This window comes from Tamandua tetradactyla, chromosome Y (genome assembly GCF_023851605.1).
Source record: "Tamandua tetradactyla isolate mTamTet1 chromosome Y, mTamTet1.pri, whole genome shotgun sequence".
Lineage (NCBI taxonomy): Eukaryota > Metazoa > Chordata > Mammalia > Pilosa > Myrmecophagidae > Tamandua > Tamandua tetradactyla.
The window spans coordinates 15,002,704-15,014,943 of NC_135354.1; the positions used below are offsets into that span (position 1 = coordinate 15,002,704).

At 37.4% G+C, this 12,240-nt stretch overlaps 1 protein-coding gene and 1 non-coding gene across 17 annotated transcripts in view; one reads left to right on the top strand and one right to left on the bottom strand.

The window, feature by feature from the left end:
- Positions 1–12,240, bottom strand: part of LOC143672566 (lysine-specific demethylase 6A-like) — a 403,500-nt gene that overhangs the window by 209,078 nt on the left and 182,182 nt on the right. The gene's annotated exons all lie outside the window — the stretch shown is intronic.
- On the top strand, positions 2,454–2,560 carry LOC143672648 (U6 spliceosomal RNA). Its single transcript, XR_013169930.1, has one exon. It is a non-coding gene; the product is annotated as a U6 spliceosomal RNA (small nuclear RNA).

A 12,240-nucleotide genomic window follows, 5' to 3' on the forward strand; every position in this document is an offset into this window, starting at 1 on the left:
CAACACTCAGTCCTCGATATGACAACATTCCCCAAGGTGATTAGCCTGCTTCCTACTGGCATTTGATTTCACTGGGCCATTTCAATCATAGATGGGGCAGGGATTTGTTCTAACTAGAAGGGACAAAGACTCTGTATACAGGTTTGCCTTCCCTGCCTACAATGCTTCTGTCAAAACTATGATCCATGGACTTACAGATGTAAAAAATTAAAAAATATATTTCTTCTAGCTTCCAGGGTTTTGGAGCAGCTAGAAGGAAAAATCTGAAATGGTGGAATTGTAACTCATAACAAAGTCAGAAATCTATCCCATAACTAATTGTTGAAGTATACTTTGAAAATCATGGTATTCCACACCATATTTCTTCTAATCAAGGAACTACATCACAGCAAACTAAGTACACAAATGAGCACATAGTCATGAAATTTTCTGATCGGTAAAATCAGAAAACAGGATACGTTTCCCATTATCTGGAAGCAGGTGGACTGACAGAATTGTGGAATGGCCTTTTTGAAGACTCAATTATGGCATGAACAGTGGCACTATCTTGCAGCATTGGGTCTGCTCTAAGTCAGCATCCATCTACTGTTTGTCTTGTAGCCAGGATTCATGGATCCAAGAATGGTGGATATGGAATGGCACCTCCTGGAACTGCCTGAAAATGTAGAGCTGTGTACCAGTAGCCATGTTTCTTGAAGATGACAGTATAATGATACAGCTTTCGCAGTGTGACTGTGTGATTGTGAAAACCTAATGTGTGATGCTTCTTTTATCTACCTAGGGTACATGAGTAAAACATAAGGATTAAAAATAAATAAATAATAGGGGAAACAAATGTTAAAATAAATTTAGTAGATTGAAATGCTAGTGATTAATGAAAGGGGAGGGGTAAGGGGCATGTATGAATTTTCTTCTGTTTTCTTTTTATTTCATTTTCTGAATTGATGTAAATGTTCTAAGAAGTTATCATGATGATGAATATACACCTATTGTGATGAAAAAAATTAATTAATTTTAAAAACTGTGTTTCTTCTAGCTTCCAGGGTTTTGGAGCTGCTAGAAGGAAAAATCTGAAATAGTGGAATTGTAACTCAACAAAGTTAGAAATCTATTCTGTAACTAATTGTTGAAGTATACTTTGAAAATCATTGCTTTTTGTTTCTTTGCATATATGTTATATTTAAAAATAAAAATGCTTTAAATAATGGAAACAACACTCCTCAAAACTAATATCAGATAACTATATTTGTACATGAATCATTTACCTTCATTTATTTTTAAATTAATCTAGTTCAGGGTCAGCTGAGTATGTTAGCTATGGTTTTAGGAAATCTACAGATCGTGGTAGTCAGGTTCAGGAGTACATACTAAGAAGTACAGCACATCCCAAACAGAATCTAACTAGACATACTCCAAGACACTTACAAACATTCAGATGTCAAAGAGAAAGAGAATTTAGAAAGCAGCAAGAGAAAAGCATTCATCACATAGAAGGGAAGCCCAGTAAGACTATGTGTGGATTTCTCAGTAGAAACCAAGGAGGTGAGAAGGCAGTAGTATGATATGTTTACGATTCTAAGAGAAAAATGGCCAACCAAGAATTCTATGTCCAGCAAAACTGTCCTTCAAAAATAAGGGGGGAACTAAAACATTTTCAGACAATCACTGAAAGAAATTGTGACCAAGAGAAAAGCTCTGAAAGAAATACTAAAGAGTGCACTACAGGCAAGAAACATTAAACGGAGCACTATAGTAAAGGGAGGAAAGCGATGTGTGGAGAACAATGTAGAAATGAAAAGAAAAAAAACAAAAACTAGGTAGATATGACATATAAAATCCAAAAGGCAAATTTCAGAAGAAAGTACTGCCTTTATACTAAATGTTAATGGATTAAACTCCTCTATCAAAAGATACAGACTGGAAGAATGGATTAAAAAAACAGGACCCATCTATAGGAAACTCATTTAAATCCAAGAAAAAAAAAAAAACAGATGAAAACAGAACATTGGGAGAAGATATTTCATGCAAAAAACAATAAGAAAATACACAATAAATGAACAAGACTTAACAGAAATTTAGGGAACATTACACCCAACAATAGCAGGATATACCTTTTTCTCAAATGCTCATGGATCATTCCCAAGGATAGACCATAGGATGGGTCACAAAGCATGTCTCAATAAACTGAAAAAGTGTAATCATACAAAACATTCTCTCAGATTATAAAAGAATGAAGCTGGAAATCAGTAACAAGCAGAGAGTCATAAAATTCACAAATACACTGAGGGTAAACAACACACTTAACCAACAAGTGGACCAAGGAAGAATTACAAAACAAATCAGTAAATTATCTTGAGGCAATTGAAAATGAAACCACAACATAAAACATATGGGATGCAGCAAAGGTAGTATTAAGAAAGAAACTGATCGCCTCACATTAAAGAGAAGAGCAAGTGCTCACTTCAGCAGCACATATACTAAAATTGGAACAATACAGAGAAGATTAGCATGGCCCCTGTGCAAAGATGACATGCAAATTCATGAAGTATTCCATTTTTTTTAGAAAAAAAAAGAAGAGCAAAATCAAGGAATTAACTGTTCAACACTGTAAAGAACTAGAGGAAGAACAACAAGCTAACCCAAACTAAACAAAAGGAAAGAAATAACAAAATATTATAGCAGAAGTGAATGAAATTGAGAACATGAAAACTATTAAGAAATCAACAATACCAGAAGGCAGTTCTCTGAGAAAATCTATAAAATTGATATGCCCTTTGCTATGCTGACAAAAAGAAAAAGAGAGAGGATGCAAATAAAGAAAATGAATAAAATTAGAAATGGAAGAGGAGGTACAACCACCAACCACACTGAAATAACAGACATTATGAGAGGATACCATAGGCAACTATATTCTAATGAACTAGACAAGGTGGATGAATTGTCAACTTCTAGAAAGGCATGAACAACCAACACTGACTCAAGAAGAAACAGACAACCTCAAAAAATTAATCACAAGAGACTGAAACATTCATCAAGAAGCTTCCAAAAAGAAAAGTCCAGGAGCAGATGGCTTCACATGTGAATTCTACCAAGCATTCAAGAAAAACTTAGTACCAATACTGCTTAAATGCTTCCAAAAAAAAAAACTGAAGAGGATGGAAAGCTACCTAAAACAATCTATGAAGCCAACATCAACCTCATACCAAAGCCAAAGATCTTAACAAGAAAAGAAAATTACAGACCAATCTCTCTAATGAATTTAGATGTAAAAATCCTCAATAAAGTACTTGCAAATAAAATCTAGGAGCACATTAAAAAATTATACCACATGACTACATGGGTTTTGTTCCAGGTATGCATGGATGCTTGAACATAAGAAAATCATTTAATGTAATACACCACATCAACAAATCAAAGCAGAAAAAACTCATAATTATTCTGACTGATTCAGAAAAGGCATTTGACAAATCCAACATCCTTTCTTGATGAAAACACTCAAATAATATGAATAGAAGGGGACGTCCTCAACATGATAAAAACAATACGTGAAAAACTCACAGCTAACTAATCTTAATGGGGAAACACTGAAAACTTTCCTTCTCAGGTCAGGAACAAAACAAGGATGTCCACTGTGACACTATTATTCAACTTGTGTTCAAAGTTCTAGCCAGAGCAATTAGACAAGAAAAAGAAATAAAAGACATCCGAACTGGACAGAAAGAAGTAAAATTTCTCACTGTTTGCAGATGATATAATACAGTATGTCAAAAATCCAGAAAAACCCATAGCAAACGTACTAGAGCTAGTTAATGAGTATAGCAAAGCGATACAGTATCAACACCCCAAAATCATAGTGTTTGTATACATTAGCAATGAGCAATCTGAGGAAGAAATCAAGTAAAAAATTCAATTTGCAATAGCAAGCAAAATATAAAATAGTTTAGAATAAATTTAACAAAGTATAAATAAATTTAACCAAGTATAAAAAGACCTATACACAGAAAACTACAAGAAACTGCTAGAAGCCATCACGGAATACATAAGTAAATGGAAGGGCATATCATGTTCATGGAATGGAAGACTAAACATAGTTAAGATGTCAATTCTACCCAAACTGATTTTAGATTCAATGCAATACCAATTAAAATTCCCAAATTTTACTTCACATGAATAGAAAAACCAACAACCAAATTTATTTGGAAGGAAAGGGTGCCCTGAATATATAAAAGCATCTTCAGAAGAAAAATGAACTGGGATGTCTCACACTATCCAACTTTGAAGAATATTACAAAATTCCAATGGTTAAAACAGCATGGTACTGGTATAAAGACAGAAATCAAACAGAATGTTCAGATGTGGACCCTCTCCCCTATGGACAACTGATCTTTGATAAGACTGTCAGGCCATCAAGCCAACTCACCTGGGAAAAGAGCAGTCTCTTGAATAAATGCTGAACTGGATACCCATACGCAAAAGAATGAAAAGAGGATCCACATCTCACATTCTTAAGAAAAACTAAATCAAAATGGATCAAAGACCGACCATAAAACTTGTGATAGGTGGCAGTTTCCTAAATCTTAAACCCAAAACACAAGCACTGAAGAAAGAAATAGGTAAATGGCAACTCCTCAGAATTAAACACTATTGAACATTAAAGAACTCTCTGAAGAAAGTAAGAAGGCAGCTGATGCAATGTGAGACAATATTTGAAAAACAGATATTAGATAAGGGTTTTGCATCCAAATATATAATGAGAGTCTTCAACTCAACTACAAAAAGAGAAACCTAATGTAAAAAGAACATGAACAAATATTCCTCAGAAGAGGAAATACAAATGGCTAAAAGGCACGTGAAAAGATGTTCAACTTCACTGGCTATTAGGGAAATGCAAATCAAAACCACAATGAGATAACATCTTAAACCACTAGAATAGTCATTACAAAAAAAAAAAAAAACATAAAATCACAAGTGCTGAAGATGATGTGGAGAAAGAGGGACACTTATCCAATGCTGGTGGGAATGTAAAATGATACAACCACTGTGGAAGGCAGTTTGGCAGTTCCTCAGCAAGTTAAGTATAGAGCTACCGTATGATCCAGCAATCCCACTGCTATGTATCTATTTACAGGACACAAAGGCAATGAACCAAACAGACATCTGCACACCAATATTCATAGCAGCACTACTTAAACTGCCAAGATATGGAAACACCCCAAACATCCATCAGTAGATGAGTGACTAAACAAGCCATAGGATCTACATACGATGGAATATAATGCAGCTGTAAGACACAAGTCATGAAAGCATGTGTGCCAGTTTGAAAGGATGCATGCACCCTATAAAAGCCATGTTTTAATCCTAATCCCATTTTGTAAAGGCAGCCATTTTTTCTAATCCCTATTCAGTACCGTATTCTGAAATTGTAATCAGATCATCTTCCTGGAGATGTGACTCTATCAAGAGTGGTTATTGAACTGAATTAGGTGAAAGCATGTCTCCACCCCTTTGGGTGGGTCTAGATTACTTTACTGGAATCCTATAAAAGATGAAACATTTTGGAGAATGCTGGAGATTCAGAGAGAGCAGAGAAGAACAACATAGCCATGTGTAGCAGAGAGTTCACCAGGTGGTGACCTTTGGAGATGAAGAAGGAAAACACCTCCAGGGGTGCTTCATGAAACAGGAAGTCAGGACAGAAAGCTAACAGATGATACCATGTTTGCTATGTGCATCCCAGCTGAGAGAGAAACTTCATCAGCCTTCTTGAACTAAGCTATCTTTCCTTGGATGCCTCTGATTAGACACTTCTGTAGATTTATTTGTTTTAATTGGGAAATTTTCTTGGCCTTAGAACTGCAAACTAGCAACTCATTAAATTTCCCTTTTAAAAAGTCATTCCCTTCCTGTTATATTGCATTCTAGCAGCTAGTACACTAGAACAGATTTGGGTGCCAGAGGAGTGGGGTGCTACTGTGGTTTGCAAATACCGAACACGTTGGAATTGCTTTTTAAATGGATAAGGGGAAGATTTTGGAGGAGTTCTGAGGAGCCTGATAGAGAAGACCTGGAAAAGAACATTAGTAGAAATGTGGACTCTAAAGATACATGTGACCAGGATCTAGACAAATAAGGCACATGATATTGCAAACTAGAAGGAAGGTGATCACTGTTTCAAATAGCAGATAATCTGGCAAAACTGACTAGTGGCTTCGGCTGGAAGGCAGATTTTAAAAGCCATGAACTTGGATATTTAGCAGAAGAGATCTCCAAATTAAATGTGGAAAGTGCACTCTGATTTCTCCTCACAGCTTATAATGAAATGCAACATGAGAGAGATAAATTGAGAACAGACCTCTTGGGTACAAAGACACCAGAAATTGATGTTCTGGAAAATTCTGGGCTTCCATGAAGGGAGACCTCTGAGAATAATACCCTACAGGAGGATTTGGCCAAATGTGGAACCAGTCAGTCATTTTAGAGAAAACTAGAATTGGACATGGAGTTAATCCAGGAAGGATTTATGGAAACTCCTTATGTCAGATGGGCACCATCCAAGGCTACTGAATAGAAAGCCAACGAGAGTGTTGCAGAATATGTATAAAGAGAACCACAGCCAGTAGGGACTGAGAGTGAAGAGAAGCGGCATACTGAAGGAAAAATAATTTCAGAGGCAAAGACATGGAGGCTAGGGTCTGAAGTCAAGAAACCTTGAGCCAGGAGAGTGGAACCACCAAGCACGTGGAGAGGGTGAATTTGCCCCAAAGGCAGAGGGTGGGCATTCCACCTCGTTGCAGTGTAAGAGTCAGGCCACCTCAAGCCTTGGAGACAGTGAAGCACATTCACATTCCTTGGGGCTTGGGGAGAGGCTAACTGCCACCACATGGTGGGGCTAAGTGTGTGCCCCAGAAGACAGAGAGCCCAGGTGTGGCCCCAGTACTTGGTATAGCCAAGAGAAAGGTGGTCTCCCTGATGTCCCCCAAGGTTGCATTCAAAGAGAGTCAGGCCTCTGCAGAGGCCTTAAGGGTGGTACCACCACTTTCTAAAGCCCCGAAGATAAATGACTCTCAGACATCGAAATCAAATGGGCTTTGCCATGCAGGTTTCCAAAACCGTGTGGTCCAGCAACCCCTGTGTTTCTTCCTCCATATGGAAGTGATACATATGTATCCTATGACTGTTCCTCCTTTATATGTTGCGACAAATAATTTGTTTAGAATTTCACAGGTCCAGAGCCAGAGGATAATTTTACCTTCGAACAGACTACGCCTGTAACTAACTTTGAATGGAGTTTGTACTTTTTTTAACCTGTTTTTAACTTGTATTGTTACTGAAACAGTTTAAGGATTTCTGATATTGTGATGGAATTAATGTATTAGGTATAAGGGAAAAACATGTCTTTCTTAAGGTCCAGAGGGTGGAATGTGCCAGTTTGAAAGGATGTATGTACTCTAGAAAAGCCAAGTTTTAATTCTAATCCCGTTTTGTAAAGGCAGCCACTTTCTTTAATCCCTGTCAGTACTGTACGTTGGAAACTAATTAGGTCATCTCCCTGAAGACGTGACTCAATCAAGAGTGGTGTTCAAACTGGATTAGGTGGAAAAGTGTCTACACCTATTTGGGTGGGGCTTGATTACTTTACTGGAATACTATAAAAAAGGAAACATTTTAGAGAATGCTGGAGATTCAGAGAGAGCAGAGAAGAATGACATAGCCGTGAGCAGCAGAGAGTCAACCAGCCAGCAACCTCTGCAGATGAAGAAGAAAACACCTCCCGGGGAGCTTCATGAAACAGGAAGCTAGGAGAGAAAGCTAGCAAAATGATGCCACGTTCGCCCTGTACCATTCCAGCTGAGAGAGAAGTCCTGACTGTGTTTGCCATGCGCTTTCTCACTTGAGAGAGAAACCCTGACTTCATCGGCCTTCTTGAACTAAACCATTTTTCCTTGGATGCCTTTGATTGGACATTTCTACAGACTTGTTTTAACTGGGACATTTTCTTGGCCTTAGAACTGTAAACTAGCAACTTATTAAATTCCCCTTTTAAAAAGCCATTCAATTCCCAGTATATAACATTCCAGGAGCTAGCAAACTAGAACACCATGTAACAACACAAATGGACCTTGAGGACATGCTGAGTCAAACTAGCCAAAAAAAGAAAGGACCAGTACTGTAGGCTTTCACTGATATGAAGCAATATTAATGAGTGAACTTGGAGAATTTAAGTCAAGAACATATGTCATCAGGAAACAGAAATAAGGTAGAGATTGGGCAAGTGCTGCTGAAGGAATATAGACTGTGTAACAAAACTGACTGCAAAAACTCAGATATAGAAAGCATCACACTACCTGATTGTAGTACATAACGTAAATATACTGAATGAAGCTGGAATTTGAGTATGATTGAGGAAGACGGGCTGGGGACACATAAGAAATCAGAAGGTAAAACAGGATAAAGATTGAAACAGTATAATTTAGGAATGCCTAGCGTGTACAACAACGGTCATAAAATGTACAAATTAAAAGATATCATTGCAGGAGGAAGAACAAAGGAATGTCAGTATTGTAGGATGTTCAGAAGACAGCATATATGGGATAAAGTACAATCTATGTAAGCTAGGGTGAACAGTCAAAAGTAACACTAATATACTTCCACTGAATGTAACAAAGACATCATGCCAAAGCTAAACGTCAACAGGCAGAGAAACTGGGAAAGGGGTACAGATTCTTTGTCAACATAAAGGAAACGTCTTCAGATACAGTTTGATGGTACAAGGATGTCTATACACTTAGGATGGATTATATGGATGTGGGAATAAAACTATTTAAAAATGATCAGAGAAACAAAATGCAGAGAAGTTATGTACCGCTGGTAGGAAAAGGAGAGGTGCAGCCCCTTGGAGAACATTGTAGTGATTCCATAGGAGGCTAGCAGTGGATATGCCATATGATCCTGAAACCCAGGTGCTCAGTGTATACCTAGAGGTTCACAAATGGATATTTGCACACTGGTGGTTTCTGGAGGGAATGACAGTGATCCACAATTAATGGAAGTGGTCTAAGGGTACAAGGACTAAGGAATGGAAGGGGGAACTATGGTATATACATACAAAGGACACAGAGCCACCGCAAGAAGGAATGCAACTAGGTGAATGAATCTTAAAAACTTTATGTTGAAGGAAATGTCAGAACACAAAACAAATATTAGTATATCTTACTCATATGGGCTAATTATACTTTAAAACCTTGGTACACTAAAGTCAAGATCACTGGTTATCCAAACCAATAGGCTGAGACCCCAGTCTTGGGGTTTGTTTCTATGAAACTTAACCCCACAAAGGATAGGTCAAACCTACTTAAAATTAGGTATAAGAGTCACCTGCAAGAGAAGCTCCTTTGTTGCTCAGATGTGGCCTCTCTCTCCAGCCAACACAACAAGCAAATTCACCACCCTCCCCCTGTCTACATGGGACTTGAGTCCCAGGGTTGTGGACCTTCCTAACAACGTGGGACAGAAATCCTAGAATGAACTGGGACTCAGCATCGAGGGGTTGAGAAAACCTTCTCAACCAAAAGGGGGAAAAGAGAAATGAGACAAAATACAGTGTCAATGGTTAAGAGTTTCCAAACAGAGTCAAGAGGTTATCCTGGTTGTTATTCTTACACATTAAATAGATATCACCTTGTCAGTCAAGATGTAATAGAGAGGCTGGAGGGAACTGCCTGAAAATGTAGAGCTGTGTTCCAATAACCAGGTTTCTTAAAGACAATTGTATAATGATACAGCTTTCACAATATGACCGTGTGACTGTGAAACCCTGTATCTGATGTTCCTTTTATCTATCTTATCAACAGATGAGTAAAACATATGGAATAAAAAGAAATAATAGGGGGAACAAATGTTAAAATAAATTCAGTAGATTGAAATGTTAGTGATCAATGAAAGGGAGGGGTAAGGTGTATGATACGTATGAACTTTTTTTCGGTTTTCTTTTTATTTCTTTTCTGAATTGATCCAAATGTTCTAAGAAATGATCAAGATGATGAATATGGAACTATATGATGATATTGTGAGTTATGATTATATATGTAGAAAGTAATGATCATACGTTAAGAACGTTTGTGTGTGTTTATTTTTAAAAATTAATAAATAAAATAAAAATTAAAAAGATCGGTTATCACTTTGGGGCCTACTGTAAATGGGTCACAGATTGTAAGTTCCTCCAGCAGTCACAAATATTCAGGAGCTGTAACTGTTACTTCAAATTCTGAGATACTGAGCTGTTTGTATATAACCTGGTTTTTACCAGAAATTTTGGGTATTTTTGTGACAACTGAGACTCAGAAACAGAGGTCTGAAGCTATGAAAGTCAGCAATACACCACACAGAAACTGTTTAAAAGTTGAAAAAGGGATCTGATGTCAAGTAGAGATATGAATAAAGCTGATCTGGACAGGACTAAGGTAAACAGAAAACAGGATAAAGGATGATATTGTCTTTTTAAAACTTCAATTTCTGTGTGACACAAAAGGGAGAGATGTTTATTTGGTGCAAAATCTGTATTCTGGGTAGTGCATTTCCTAATTTAACTTGTATGCTCCATTTAGTTGAATACCATAAGTACAAGGAATCTTAAATACAGGATAAGAATATGTTGGTTTGTGCAGGTTAGTGTGATGCCACAATAAATCCCAGAGTGATATGGACAGTGAGTAAGTATTTGAAAAGTCCCCTCAGGGGAACTGGGAGAATGGGAGAAAGATTAAACTTCCCCATTTAGAGAATTTCTGATACTCTTGCAGGCTGCGAGGACAATTAAAGCAAGAGGCTAAGACCTTGATCCTGGAGTTCACCCCTATGAAATTTATTCCTGCAAAGGATAAGCTTAGCCTATATAATACTAGGCTAAGAGTCACCCTCAGAGAACCTCTTTTGCTGCTCAGATGTGGCCTCTCTTGCTCTCAGGTGACATGGCAAGTGAACTCACTTGTATGTGGTACATCATTCCCAGAGGTGTAAATGTCCCAGGCAACATGGGACAGAAATCCTAGGATAGCTGTGACTCAGCATCAAGGGATTGAGAAAATCTTCTCAACCAAAAAGGGGAAGAAGAAAATGTGAAAAAATAAAGTGTCAGTGGCTGAGAGATATCAAACAAAGTCAAGAAGTTATTCTTATACATTACATTTTTAGATTATGATGTATTAAAGTGGCTAAAGGGAAGTACCTGAAACCACTGAGCTGTGTACCAGTAGCCATGTTTCTTGAAGATGAGTGTATAATGATATAGCTTTAACAGTGTGACTCTGTGATTGCGAAAACCTTGTGTATGATGCTCATTTTATCTACGGTATGGGCAGATGAGTAAAAATATGGATTAAAAACAAATAAATAATAGCAGGGAAAGGTTAAAATAAATCAGGTAGACCGAAATATTACTGGTCAATAAGAGGGAGAGGTACAGCATGTATGAGTTTTGTCTTTTTTTCTTTCTTTTGCTGGAAAGATGAAATTTGAAAAAACAAATTATCATGATGGTTGTGCCGACTTGAAAAGATTTATGTACCCAAGGAAAGCCATGTTTTAATCTAATCTATTTTGTGAAAGCAAGTATTTCCTCTAATCCCTATTCAGCACGATAGGCTGGGAACATGATTAGGTTATCTCCATGGAGATATGATTCCATCAATTGCGGGTGTTGGGATTGATTAGATGGAGACATTTCTCCACCGATTTTGCATGGGTCTTGATTAGTAAACTGGAAATACTATATAACAGGAGACATTTCAGAGACAGCTCCTTTTGGAGAATGAGAGAGCCAGAGAACTATGACAGAAGGGCAAGAGAACCACAAAGTCCACCAGGGAGTGAACTTTGGTGGTGAAGAAGGAAAATGCCTCCCAGGGAACTTCCTGAAGCAAGAGATCTGGAAGGTAAGCTAGCAGACATTGCCACATTTGCCACATGTCCTTCCATTTGAGAGAGAAACATTGAACACTACTGGCCTTCTTGAGTATCTTTCCCTGAATGCCTTAGATGAGACATTTTTATAGACTTGTTTTTCGACATTTCCATGGCCTCAAAACTGTAAACTATGAATTTATTAAATTTCTCCTTTTAAAGGCCATTTCATTTCTGAAATATTGCATTCCAGCAGCTAGCAAACTAGAACAGTGATGAATATACCACTATATAATGACACTGTGATCCACTGATTGTAACCACATTATATATATATATATA